The sequence below is a fragment of the Manihot esculenta genome, chromosome 2 (genome assembly GCF_001659605.2).
Source record: "Manihot esculenta cultivar AM560-2 chromosome 2, M.esculenta_v8, whole genome shotgun sequence".
Lineage (NCBI taxonomy): Eukaryota > Viridiplantae > Streptophyta > Magnoliopsida > Malpighiales > Euphorbiaceae > Manihot > Manihot esculenta.
In genome coordinates, this window is record NC_035162.2 from 33,851,819 (window position 1) to 33,865,850 (window position 14,032).

A 14,032-nucleotide genomic window follows, 5' to 3' on the forward strand; every position below is an offset into this window, starting at 1 on the left:
GATGCTGACTGGGCTTCTTGTGTCTATTTACAGAAGTCACTCGTTGGTTTTTGCATTTTCTTGGGTGGTTCCTTGATTTCTTAGAAGACTAAGAAATAGTCTACAATTTCTCATTCTTCTGCTGAGGCAGAATACTGGGCTCTTGCTTTTGTGGTTTATGAGTTACTAAGATTTATTATGTTTTGCAAGACTTCTAACCACATATTCCTCTACCTGTGCCTCTCTATTGTGATAATTAGGCTGCACTCCACATCATAATCAACCTAGTTTTACATGAATGTATTAAATATATCGACATCAATTGCCACATTGTTTGTAATGAGCTTAATCTTGGCTTTATTGCTCATCAGCATCTATCTTCCAACTTGCAATTGGCCAACATCCTTACCAAGCCTCTCAACTTTGTTCCTTATTCTCAGCTCAATTCCAAGTTGTCTCTTGTGACCATGTCACATGCTCCAACTTGAGGGTACTTCAAAAATTAGTTAGCATGAGTTTTTGTTTAAATAGATTACTTATCAGTAGTTAGTTTTTATCATATGTTTTCTTAATTACTTTTTCACTGTTGTAAGTTTTTGTTAATGACTTATCGTTGTAAATCTTCCTAAGTGAGGAATCTGCCGTCCTTCCAAAAAGAGAAAAAGAGTGAAGAGGAGTGAAACATTTATCCTTGCTTTCCGTCGACCGCCATTCATCTGTTTAGATGGCTTCTGATGATCAGTTTCGATGAGATCATGAAACTCTCTTGAGCGATCGTAGATCCAAATTATTATTCGATTGCCTAATGAATCTGGATCTGACCCAAAAGATTTTGCCTTCATATTCGACGCCGCAATCTCTTCGATCAAGTTCTCAAGCTCTAGATCGTTCCCGATTTGCATGAGTTTAGCCCGGTACACTTTGTTTCTTCATTTGTTTTCTGCATTCTCTATATTTAATCAATTTATTCCTTTGCATACTAATTAAAGAGGCAAGGAGAAGATTGGTGTGACTTACATTTGCGATTAGAAAAAGAGATAAATTTCTCCAACAGTTTCTCTGTATTTTCTCTTTCTTTATTTTGCTCCTATATTCATTTTTTATTTTGCCTTTAAACTCTATATGACTGCCATTGTGCAGAAATCCAACTCCTTAACTATTGAACGGTTTATTGATGGCCTTATTGATCTTCCATTTTGTTTTGATGTGCATTTGAACTGAGAAATAGATTAAGCTTTTCACATTCCTTTACCTGCTTTTGATCGTCTTTTCAGGTTTCTACTATTGGATTGGATGGCCGTGATATGATATGGAAGTTTTGAGTACGACATTAGTTGGGGACATGTTTGGCGCTGGTGAAAGCTTTGCATTATTATTTTTAATATATGTTCTTTGCCTTAAGATGGGAGCAAGTAAGTAGGTACTCTGCACTTTTTGTACTGTCATGCTTGATTTATGCCATGGTGTGTAAGGTATTTCTACTTTGTTTCAAAACTCGGACTCTTCATATAATGCAAGAGAATAAAGCGATAGAGTGATCAAATATGGTCCCATTTTCAGAAAAATCTATTAAATTTCTTGATTTTGTCATTTACAGCTCTTTTCAAACATAGCATCAGATGCTATATTGAAGAGTCTTTTGTTTGATGGAGGTGCAAAAGTTTTGCATGATTACTATGAAATAATTGTTCAATTTGTAAGTCCTTACTCAATAGTATGTTAGAATAAGATGGTATCATAATATCACCTCTGCTCTCACTTTGTTTTGTGGTTTTTAACCCATCACTTTATATTCTTTACTCAATTTCATCATGACAATTTAATTTTTACTGCTTTTAATATATTACCTTATTGATTATGAGTTGTGACTACTCATCTCTCTAAGCATTTTCTTATAGAATATTTAGCTTATGGATTTTATTTGCATCGTGCAGATAGTACTTTCAAGGCATTCTTCTATTCGCTTAAGTCATTGTAATTATCTATTTTTTTAAAAAATTCTTTGGGTAATTTATTTTTCATTTTAAAGAGACATGTTGATAAGCGAATAAATCATAAATTTTTATTAAGGAATTATTGATTTTATATTTTCTAAATATTAAAATGATTTGTATTGTTCAATAAAAAGATTAGAAATTAAAGATTAAAATCTAAGTTCACCTCAAACTCCTCCTGTATTTCTTTTAATTAGTTTAATTGTCTTTTATTTTGCATTAGTTGTTCTAATGGTTTTTAATGTTTCTGTTATGGTTTTTCAGGTTATGTGTTTGCCTTTTGTTCTATTGTTATTTATTGTATGTATTATTAGTTATTTATTTGGTTTTTACTGTTGATTATCTATTTTACTCTTTGTTATGCGTGGGATTATGGAGATCCATTTTCAGTATAGTGTATTTTCGTGAAATATATTATTAATGAGAAGGCATTTTAATTTCTGTCAATTGCTTGAAAAATGGGATAGTTGTGTAATGGTTAGTAAGGTAGGAATTAGAGTGGCAGCTATGATGATAGACGATTGGAGCTATTCATCTCACTATTGGAATGCACACACTTTTATTTGCTGAACAATCTACCTTTTATCTTTGAAGGTATGCTGATATAATTTGCAAGGGATGCCATATAGGTGCAAATTTAAGAACTGACAGGCCTTGGCCAGTTAAGCTGCTTTGACAAGCCGAGGAGAATTGAGGTACATAAACTTTGTGCATGTGTTGGTTATCAGTTTGATTATGGTGTTGGTAAACTGAACTCCCACCTTACTTTAGCTGTTTTTGAAACTGAATTCTTCAATCAGGTGAAACAAATTGCAGTATGTGTTGATGAACCATCTGTCAGTAAAAACAGTTGGAGGCTCCAGAGAGGTGAGCAAACACCCTGAAGCTTATGAGAAAGCCATCCAAAGAGGAAAAAGGAACCACTCTTCTCCTTGAGATTAACTGACATAAGCATGAAGAAAGAGTTTTAGAGGGCAAATCCCCTTCATTTAAAAGTATATTTTTTTATTTTCATTTTCCTTATTCTGTTGTACGTTTAGTTTATGAAATAATATATTATCTTTAATTAATTAGGTTATAGATTAAAGGCTATATAAATTATGTCTTTTATTTTAATTGTAGATGATTTATGAATTTTACGAATGTGTCTTAAATTAATTTTATGTTTTTGCTTTAGTAAATCTCATTAATAAAATTTTAACAGATTTAATAATTTGAATAATTGGAATTTTGTAGTTTGGTTCCTGCTTCCTTTTCTTTTTATGGTGGTGGTTTATTTTATATTGCCTTTATGTCTTGGGCATATAAATGATGGGGATGAGTAAGGACTTGATAGATCTTGAAGTCTTGTTTTAACTTATTAAAAACATTGTCGCCTTTAAGTGTATTTTGAGAATGCTTAGGGGAGCATCCATAGTTGGAGGGCTTTTGTGAGTTTTCTTCGTATTTACTTTCTTTCTGTTCTGATTCCCTGCAGTGTTCTTAGATTTTATTCATTGGCACATTAATTTTTTGGCTCTCTCCCTTTGTTAGAGATTTGAAGAAAAATGCTGGCCAATCCGATAAAAAGAAGTTCGAGGGAACAACTCACTAGGAGGTCATTTGCATTAACTAATTATTTACTATTAATTTCCTTATTTGTTGAGTAAGAAAGGATCTATTGGGTTATAGATATTCTTATAGTTTCATTGAGATTGATGGTAGGATTTGTTATTTATTTATTTATGTGTTATTATTGCATTCTGCTGGAAACACAATAAAAATATGCTTTACTGCAAATTTTTTCCTTATGTTTCTAAATTTCATAACGATTACTTGTCCTTTTGGCTTGGTGGCTGCTGTAGAAATTTTAATAACTTGTATTATTGAAATTTCTTTCGTCTTTAGATTGTTGATCACTCCTTAAATGATTTGCAATTGGCTTTTGAAATAACTAATTGAAGAAATCTTTTATTTTGACAATTAGGAATTTGTTTTAGTCGTGCTATGCTTTCTTTTACCTTTACCTTGCTATAATATCTTGCTTATTGACAGGGGATATTTAATTTTGTTTGATTTGTATAGGGTCATCACTACAAGAATTTACAAATTTACCAACGGAAATTTCCGTTGGTGAACATTGATTTTCCGTTAGTGGAACTTTTCACTAACGGATCTGTGACGGATTCATTCCGTTGAGAAAATCCTCGTTGGTAAATTATTCACTAACGGAATTTGTATCCGTTAGTGACACTAACGGATCACCAACGGAAATTTCCGTTGGTGACACTAACGGGTTTCTTGGTTATTAATCCGTTAGTGAATAAAAATGGACACCAACGGAAATTCCATTGGTAATCCGTTGGTAAATCATAAAATTGCAAAATCATCCGTATATTTTCATACATTATGCATTATGCACCTGTATCTGTACCCTGTACATTCATATACATCCATCATCATCCTTCATCATACTGGACAATAATAATACTATAAATGTAAAAAACCAAATTACTCTTTAAAATATATTTAAAACTTAAAGAATTTGTACTACAATTATAATTTGAAATAAAAATTATCAACTGGTCATAACAAAAGATACATACTAAAGTAAACTAGCTAGCTCATCATCATCACTGTCTGTATGATGATCACTAATGATAGGGGCATCATCATGCCGCTGCTGTGGTGACGAAGCTGGAGGTGCCCTAGGAGCAGATGTCTGAGTGGATGTCCCAATACCCTGTTGTGCCATCATCCTATGCATAAACGTCTGCAACTCGTCCAGCACTGTGGTAATTCGACAATTTTCTGTCTCTAGCCGATCAATTTTATTCTGCATCCTGTTCATTGCTTTAATTGTAGGAGGATCCACTGGGGGTGCAGACGTATATGAAGTAGAACAATGAGATGGCTCATTGCTTCACTTACGGATTACTAACGCCCATAAATGAGGCCCAGCTGTACTACGAAGCGATTGGCGGGCAGAAAAAGAGTCGAGTTTATGGGTTAGGGTCCCAGGCTTCAGCATATTTTCATGAGCCATCTCATTGTTCTGCTTTATACACGTCTGCACCCCCAGTGGATCCTCCTACAATTGAAGCAATGAATAGGATGCAGAATAAAATTGATCGGCTAGAGACAGAGAATGGTCGAATTACCACAGTGCTGGACGAGTTGCAGACGTTTATGCATAGGATGATGGCACAACAGGGTATTGGGACATCCACTCAGACATCTGCTCCTAGGGCACCTCTAGCATCATCATACAGACAGTGATGATGATGAGCTAGCTAGTTTACTTTAGTATGTATCTTTTGTTATGACCCGTTGATAATTTTTATTTCAAATTATAATTGTAGTACAAATTCTTTAAGTTTTAAATATATTTTAATGAGTAATTTGGTTTTTTACATTTATAGTATTATTATTGTCTAGTATGATGAAGGATGATGATGGATGTATATGAATGTATAGGTGCATAATGTATGAAAATACGGATGATTTTGCAATTTTATGATTTATCAACGGAATTTCCATTGGTGTCCATTTTTATTTACTAACGGATTAATAACCAAGAAATCCGTTAGTGTCACCAACGGAAATTTCCGTTGACGATTCGTTAGTGTCACTAACGGATACAAATTCCGTTAGTGAATAATTTACCAATGAGGATTTTCCCAACGGAATGAATCCGTCACAAATCCGTTAGTGAAAAATTCCACTAACGGAATATCAATGTTTACCAACGGAAATTTCCGTTGGTAAATTTGTAAATTCTTGTAGTGTGTTCATACATCAAACATATTTTCATAAAACTATGAAGGTATAAAGTTAAATCGAAATAATTTTTCTTGAGTTATTTTTACACTAAACTATTCAGGTAGATTCGTGTAAACATATTATTAATATATTATATTTCAAAATTATATTATTAAGTATAAAAATTCCTATAAACTTATAAGACTTTATAATGTTTTGTGCATCAAACTACTAGTTTTAAGCATTTATGAATATTTAAAATATTTCTTTAACCCTTGTAACTCTTTGATAGAGCTATCTAAACTAATTAAAAACACTGTAAACAGTAGGGCACACACTGCTAAAATGGCAAGGCTTGTAAGCCAATAACTATAGGGCACATCATTTACTAAAATGCTAAGGTCCGAAGACTAGAAACTATAGGATACCAAGTGTCAAAACTATAGGGTCTGACGACCACAATTGTGACAATAATAAGCTCAAAAGCCAAATATGTGGGGCACCTTATTGTATCCCCAAAATTCATATCATGTAATCATAAGTTATACTTTTTAATCTAATCTATGGTGATAACTTAGATATTTAACATATATTTTGATTTAATACTGCCCAATTATTAGGGATATTTCTATTTAATTGGACAGATTTTGATGTTTTGAAGGAATTTGGAAAGTAATAGAGCTGATAGAAATTTTTGATGAAAAATCTATCTATAGGAAATTATTGTGATGAGCTTTGACTAGTAGACTTGGCCAAGTCTAGTAGCTGAGCTGAAGTGACAAAAGAAGCAAGCCTTATGCAAAGTCTTAATTAGAGACTTGAGCAAGTCTCTAAACAGTAGTAAAGGCATGCCTAATGTGGCAGGATCAAAATTTTCTCAATAAAAGATTTTAAATTGAGCCCTAACTTGCGAGATTTTCTATAGGAAGTTTAAGAAATCTTCTCTCGCATTAGAAAGCAAATCAAGACTCTATTTTACTTGAAACTTGAGTTTTATCCTTTTAGGAAGAGAATTTTATTTAAGATTTCTCTAAGGTTTTGCCATATATATACAAAATAGCAACAATATCATTTTTCTTTGACCAAATTTTTAAATAATTTTTATGGTTCTACAGCAGCTATGAGTGGCAGAATTCTTTTGTTTTGATTAAAGATAGGTTAAAGTTTCAATTCTACAAGGATTGTAGGATCTAAAATTTGTTGTTCATTTTTATTTTTCTAATATTTGTGGAATTTCAATTCTTCTTATTATTAATGATTTGTTGATTAATCAATAAGGCTCGTGGTTCATATTAACAAAGTAATATATTGTTAGTTTGGATGCTTGAGTCTATAATTGTTTTATTTATTTAGCAATATGTAACAATTAGTATAACCTATTAAGAAATTGCATAATCTAATTTAACTTACCATGTGGTTCGGTTTATTAATTAGAATTAAGTCTCTCTAATTTTTAAAGTAATTAATAAAATAAATCTAATAGACATTCTTTGGGTTCTTTATTGGTTAGAATTAATTAGCAAATATTTCCTAATTAATTTACAGCTCAGTATAGATTGATTGTGAAGAGTGTCACCAATAACTAGAAGCAATTTATTGAAATCAATAAAGATTTGTTTTTGCTTCAATGATCAATTCTCACAAGTAATATGAATTATATTTTTCAATTAGAATTTATTTTCATTGATATTCTCTCAAATTAATTATTTGATTTTCACTTGTTATCAATATCATTAGTTGTCTTGGTTGTTAATTTAGTTTTATTCTTGATCAAAACTCCCTTTTCTATTTTATTGCTTATCTGCTTGGTGATTGATTGGAAGTTTTTAGTATCAACTTCCTATAGATACGATCCTATTCACCTCTATGCAATTATTTTTTGTTGGATTTGGATAGATTATTTTTTTTATGGATTGGACATCCATCAAATTTGGTTTGCTAGGGAATTGATTTAAACTAATTTATGTCTTTTTGTGACCAAGTTTGATCATGAAGAAGGCTTGCTTTATGATCCAAAAATTGAGAGAACTACCAAAGGCTTGCAAAAACAAGCCAAATTAATGAAATATGTCTCAATAACATCTACTTCTGCAAGTTCTAAAGAAACAATCCATGAAACAACAGTTGCTGAAGAAAAAGATTTTGAACCAACCCTTGAAACTATTGAATTAGGAGTTGAAATTAAAGAAGAAAAAGAACTCATGGCGCAAGAAATAACCTCACATGAACTAGCAACCCCTAATGGTGATCAAACGCCACTTTGCATCATATATCCCAACTTGAAAGCACCATTTGAGCAAAATTAGGTCTAATACACTTGCTTCCCAAGTTCAAAGGGCGTGAGAATGAAGAAATGCACAAGCACCTTAAGAAATTCCATGTAGTGTGCTCAAGCATGAAGCCCTAAAGGATAATTGAGGACCAAATCAAATTGCAAGCATTCCCATTTCACTTGATGATATCGTAAAAGATTGGTTATTTTACTTATCATCTGGATCCATTACTACATATAGTAAAATGGTAAGGGCAAACTCTAAGGTGTTGTATGAATATTAGGAAAGGTTCAAAAAGCTATGCTCAAGTTGCCCCAACATGGAATTTTGGATCAATCTCTTGTGCAATATTTCTAGGACTCATGCCTTCGAAAAAAAAAATGCATTCATGCAGCAAGTGGAGGAAATATAGAAGACAAGACACCTCAGGCAATAAGAGAGTTAATTTCCATCATGGCTGCCACTTCTAAGCAATATGGAAAGAAAAAGGGACCGCTAATAAGAGTTAATGTTAATGAGCTAAGTATCTATTTCCTTAAGTCTAAGATATCTAAACTAAATTTTGTGATGCGAAGTCTTGCTTTAGGGAATATGCAACAAGTTAAGGATTGTGGTATTTGTGCAACTCTTAGACATCCTATGGACACGTGTCCTACTCTAAGAGAATGAGCAATATGTCAATATAATTGGAGGTTTCGCTAGGTAATAACAAAAGAAGTATAACCCTTATTCAAACATATACAACCCAGCGTGGAGGGATCATTACAACTTTAGCTATGCAACATCTAACAACTTTCAAAGTTTTCAGCACTGTTTTCCTCAATAACCACCTCTTCAAAGCAAGGTATACCTCTTGAAGGTATGGTAAAATCACTAGCTAACACTGTGCAAAATTTGAAAAATCAAATGAATGAGAAATAATTGCAGGAAATTCCATGCGGACGGAGACTTGGGCAAGGCTTTGAGACATAACTGCAGGTTAAAGCAATAGTAACACAACAACCTAAGGATGAGAAGTCTATTTCTAAAGAGGACCAACATGTCTTTTGTGATTCCACCATCCTTTGTTGAGAGGTTATCAAAATCTAAGAAGGAGAAAGAAGAAAGGGAGATACTTGAAACTTTTTGCAAGATGGAGGTAAACATCCTTTTACTTGATTATATTAAGCAAGTATCTCGCTATGCTAGGTTTTTAAAGGAATTGTGCACCAATAGGAGAAAAATAGCCGAGCATGAAAGAGTATTATAGGGGAAAATTTGTCAATTCTTATTCAAAGAAAATGGCACACTAAGTGCAAATATTAAGGAACATTTTCTATTTTATGCACCATTGATAAATGTTGGAATTAAAAAGGCCATGTGTGATCCAGGAGGTTCAATCAATGTCATGACATTATCCATTTACTCATCTTTAAATGTTGGTCCATTAAAGAAAACTAGTGTTTTTTATCCAACTTGCTTATAGGTTTATAGTTTATCTTGAGAGTGTATTAAAGGATGTCCTAATTCAAGTTGCTGGTTTGGTTTTTCCTATTGATTTTTATGTCATTGTCATGGAAGAGGATAAAACTAACATAAATTTTTATATTTCATTGGATAGATCTTTTCTTAGCATGGCTCGGATCAAAATAGATGTGGATGATGGAACATTAACTATGGAATTTGATGAAGAAGTGATTAAATTTAATGTTTATGATTCCATAAAATATCCTAATGATTTATCTTTTGTTTGTGGTGTGGATGCTATTGATACTTTGAGCTAAGATGCATTTGGGTTGAGTTATGATGAAAAGCTGTATGTGGTTTTATATAGGAGTTTAGACATGGGTAGCCTACAATATTTGGACCAATTTGTTCGTTATGATTAAGAAATACAAAAAACTGTTTGTTCTTTAGGGATTGGACTGCCATTGACTAGGTCAGCCTCGACCTAAGCCTTACCCAAGTATAACACCAAACAATTACCTTCTGTTTTGCAGGCACTTAAGTTGGAGCTGAAGCTATTTCCTAGCCACATCAAATATGCATACCTAAGGGCTGAAGAAATGCTTTCAGTAATAGTGTATAAAAAAACTTAGCCCCTTAGAAGAGGAAAAGTTTATTAAAGTGCTCTAAAAGTACAAGGAAGCAATTGGGTAAAATAGTGCTGATATCAAAGGCATATCCCCATCCATTTGAATGGACCGAATTCTCATGGAGGAAGATTGCAAACCTAGCGGAGAAGCACAAAGGAGACTTAGTTGCCCATGATGGAGGTAGTAAAAAAACAATAGTGAAACTCCTCGATGTTGAGGCTATCTATCCATTTTTCGATAATAAGCGAGTAAATCCAATAAATGTAGTGCCAAAGAAGATAGGTATTACCATTGTTCAAAATAGTGATGGTGAGTTTATTCCTACTAGAGTTTAAAATGGATGGAGAGTTTGCATGGATTATAGGAGATTGAATGCTTCAATTAGATAAAACCACTTCCCTCTTACTTTTTTGATCAAATGCTTAAAAAGTTAGCTGGTTGAACTCATTCTTGTTGCCTTGATGGACATGCAAGTTTTTCTCAAATTCTAGTTGCATATGAAGATCAAGATAAGACTATATTCACTTGCCCATTTGGTGCTTTTGTCTTTAAGAGAATGCCTTTCAATTTATGCAATGCTCCTGCCACTTTCCAAAGATGCATGATGAATATTTTTCTGACTATGTAGAGAACATTATAGAGGTATTTATAAATGATTCTATTGTTTATGGGAATCCTTGTGATGAATGCTTTGGTAATCTTGAAAAGGTTCTTGAACGATGCATTTAGTCCAATCTTATACTTAATTATGAAAAATGTCATCATATGGTTGATCAAGAGTTGATATTAGGACATACTGTATCTTCAAAGGGAATGACAAAGCCAAAATAGATGCCACAAAGAACTTGTCTTACCCTGTTAGTATGCGAGAGATTTGCTCTTTTCTTGGTCACGCATGTTTTTATAGGTAATTCATCAAAGATTTCTCCAAGATCACACACTCTTTATACAACCTTCTCCAAAATGATGTGTCATTTGAATTTGACAAACCATGTAAGGAAGCATTTGACACAATTAAGGAGATGCTAATTTTAGCCTCTATCGTCCAGCCTACTAATTGGAACCTCCCATTTGAGAAAATTTGTGATGCAAGCAATTATGTAGCTGGAGAAGTTTTAGGAAAAAAAGTTGGCCAGGACCCACATGTCATTTACTATACTTTGAAGAGCCTTGACGTTGCCCAATGCAATTATTCCATAAAAAAAAAAAGAACTTCTTGCCGTGGTTTTTGCTTTAGAATTTTGTTCTTATATTCTTAGTACTAAAGTCATTGTTTATTTTGATCATACAACTCTAAAGTACTTGCTCAAGAAGGAGGCGAAACAAAGGCTCATTCGATGGATTTTGTTGCTGCAAGAGTTTGATATAGAAATTCGAGGTAAGAAAGGCTCTAAAAACTTGGTAGCTAATCACTTAAGCTGCTCTCAACTGAAGAACTATTGTCAATGATGAATAATCAAATTTCTCCTTGGTATGCTGATACTCTAAATTATTTGGCAATCAGCAGATTACTTGAGGAATTATCTGGGTATGAGAAACATAAAATAAAAAGTGATTCTAGATTTTATGTATGGGATGAGCCCTATCTATTGAAATTATATTCTAATCAAGTCATTAGGCTTTGCATTCCTAAGAGAATAGTGCCCAAGGTTTAATGTAATTAACACTTCTGTCCCTCTATTTTATCGATCCAACACTTAAACTCCTCACTTATTATTCTGTCTAAACTCGTAGTCCTTCCGTCCAAAATAGCCGTTTGGAACACTGGAATTGAAAAAATTAATCCTAACTAAAAGACGCGTGATTTCAAAATCATGAAACCCTATCTCAATTCTCCCTCTCTCTCATTCTCTCTCTCTCTCTCTCTCAAATTTCTCTCCATTTGTCGAAGTTTTCTCCCTCAAATGCACTTTATTTGTGGTCTCATTGTCCTCATTTCCCTAATCTTGTCGAGAAACATTGAACCCACTATATTCTGAAGGTGGAGTCAGTATTCTTTTACGCAGAAAAAAAAAAGAAATTCTAGTCCATTTCGAAGGTATGAAAATCTCTTTTTTTTTACAAAGAAGAAAAGTTCGTTGATTTACAGTTGATAATTTTATTTATATGGTTTATATGGAGCACGATTTCTTGAGTTACAGTAGATAATTTTTTATTTATATATTTTTCTAGGGTTTACTGTTTAGATTAGGGGTTTAATGATCCAGAAATAAATTTTATAATTTTCTTTTTATTTTCACATATAGCAATAGATAAATTTGAGAGGTACAATTTGTTAATCAAATATGAAGAGCGTGATGATAGAATGAACAATTTGCTTACTGACAGGTACTCCTACATGAGACTGTTAACTGACATATATGAGTTTTTAAATTTAAAGAGTGATTTTATAGAGATTAAGGCTGCACAAGAGACAATAGACATGAATTCTACTTAACCAATGGATCTCAACAGCCAAGTATTAGTAACTGAGATGCTTTTTGGAAAATTAAAGCCATTTTGGAACTTAATTTTTTTGGGCAGATTTTATTTTGGATGTTGTGATTTTTTTTTTGTGCACAGGTGTGCAGGTTATGAGTTTTTTATTGGATAGAATGGATCTGCAGCATTTTTTTGGACAGATTTGGTGAGCTTTATTCTTATACAAATTGGATGAAATTGTGATTTTTTGGGATATAATTAGTGTACAGCTTTTAATGTTTTTTTTACGGATTTGATTGAACATATATTGGTCTTCCTGAGAGCTTTTGATGTACAGCTATTTTGGATATATATTGGTTATTTCGGATATGTAGCTATTGTAAAGCTATTTTGGACAACTTTAGAGAATTTAGATAGGTTTTTTTGGATATATTTTGTGATGTAATGAATAAAATTTCATTTGCTATGTCATAGACTTGATCAGTGGAATGATAAGTCTAATATTGTCATTCAAATAATCAAGTTTTTATATGAATAAATATGTAGTTTTCTTCACATCCTGTGTATGTGTTTACATTTCTTGTTGGCAATTTTTCCTAACATTTTTGTGTATGAATGGAGATCAAGTACTTTGCAACAAAATAATGGATTTGTGAAGGATACTGTCACTTAGTTCTAAGACTTCAAAACACTATAATCCTTATACATTTAAATATATAAACACTATAGTCTTCATATCTTTAATTTTTCAGACACTTTAATCCTTATATGTTCAGTATTTTAAATACTTCTTTTCGCTGACTAAAAAATCCTTATCTCAACCCTTTTGCCACATCTGCAGTTCACACTCGTCAATCTTCCATCCTGGTACCTAGCTAACCCATTCGATATAGATATTATTCTTCGCCAATGATAATTCACAACAATGGCCGAAAGACAATAAAAAAGATATAAGGGAGAAGAAAGATATGAGGGAGAAAAAAGGGAAATCAATAATTTCGTAGAGAGGGAAATCAAAAGAGGGGAAGTGAATTATTTATAGATTTCACGTTGAAAGGGAGGGCTTTTAAGAAGTTCATTACATGCATTTTTGGGAAAAAATATCACATCTCACCTTAGACTTTTTGACGAAAAGACTACGAGTTGGGACAAAACAGTTAGTGAGGGACTTAAGTGTTGGGTCGTCAAAATAGAGAGACAGAAGTGTTAATTACGTTAAACCTTGGGGACTAAAATGTAATTTCCCCATTCCTAAAATATCATTCTCATGCATGCAGTGGGCACTTTAGTCCTTATAAGATAGCTCGTAAAGTTCTTTACTATGGGTTATATTGGCCTAACATTTATGGTGATGCATATCTATTTTTCAACTCATGTGCTAGCTATCAAAAGGTAGGAAAATTAGCTAGGAGAAATCAAATGCCATAAATCCTTATTCTTGTTTGTTAGGTCTTTGATGTGTGGGGTATTGGTTTCATGGGTCATTTCCCTTTATCTTTTAGCAATTTATATATCATACTTGCTGCTGATTATGTGTTGAAATTGATGG

The 14,032-nt window shown here is 32.7% G+C and overlaps 1 long non-coding RNA gene across 20 annotated transcripts in view; it reads left to right on the plus strand.

Annotated features, from left to right (window-relative positions):
* Window positions 1–319: 319 nt before the first annotated feature.
* Window positions 320–14,032, plus strand: part of LOC110609366 — a 30,661-nt gene continuing 16,948 nt past the window's right edge. For 2 of the 20 annotated variants that reach the window (XR_006348974.1, XR_006348973.1), the window contains exons 1-6: window positions 321–893; window positions 1,254–1,953; window positions 2,568–2,668; window positions 2,774–9,125; window positions 9,967–10,242; window positions 12,625–12,688. This is a non-coding gene — a long non-coding RNA (uncharacterized LOC110609366). Of the gene's footprint in view, window positions 894–1,253; window positions 1,954–2,567; window positions 2,669–2,773; window positions 9,126–9,966; window positions 11,441–12,624; window positions 12,946–14,032 lie in introns of those variants that run through there. The other 18 variants (XR_006348994.1, XR_006348993.1, XR_006348984.1 and 15 more) reach the window with 17 other exon arrangements.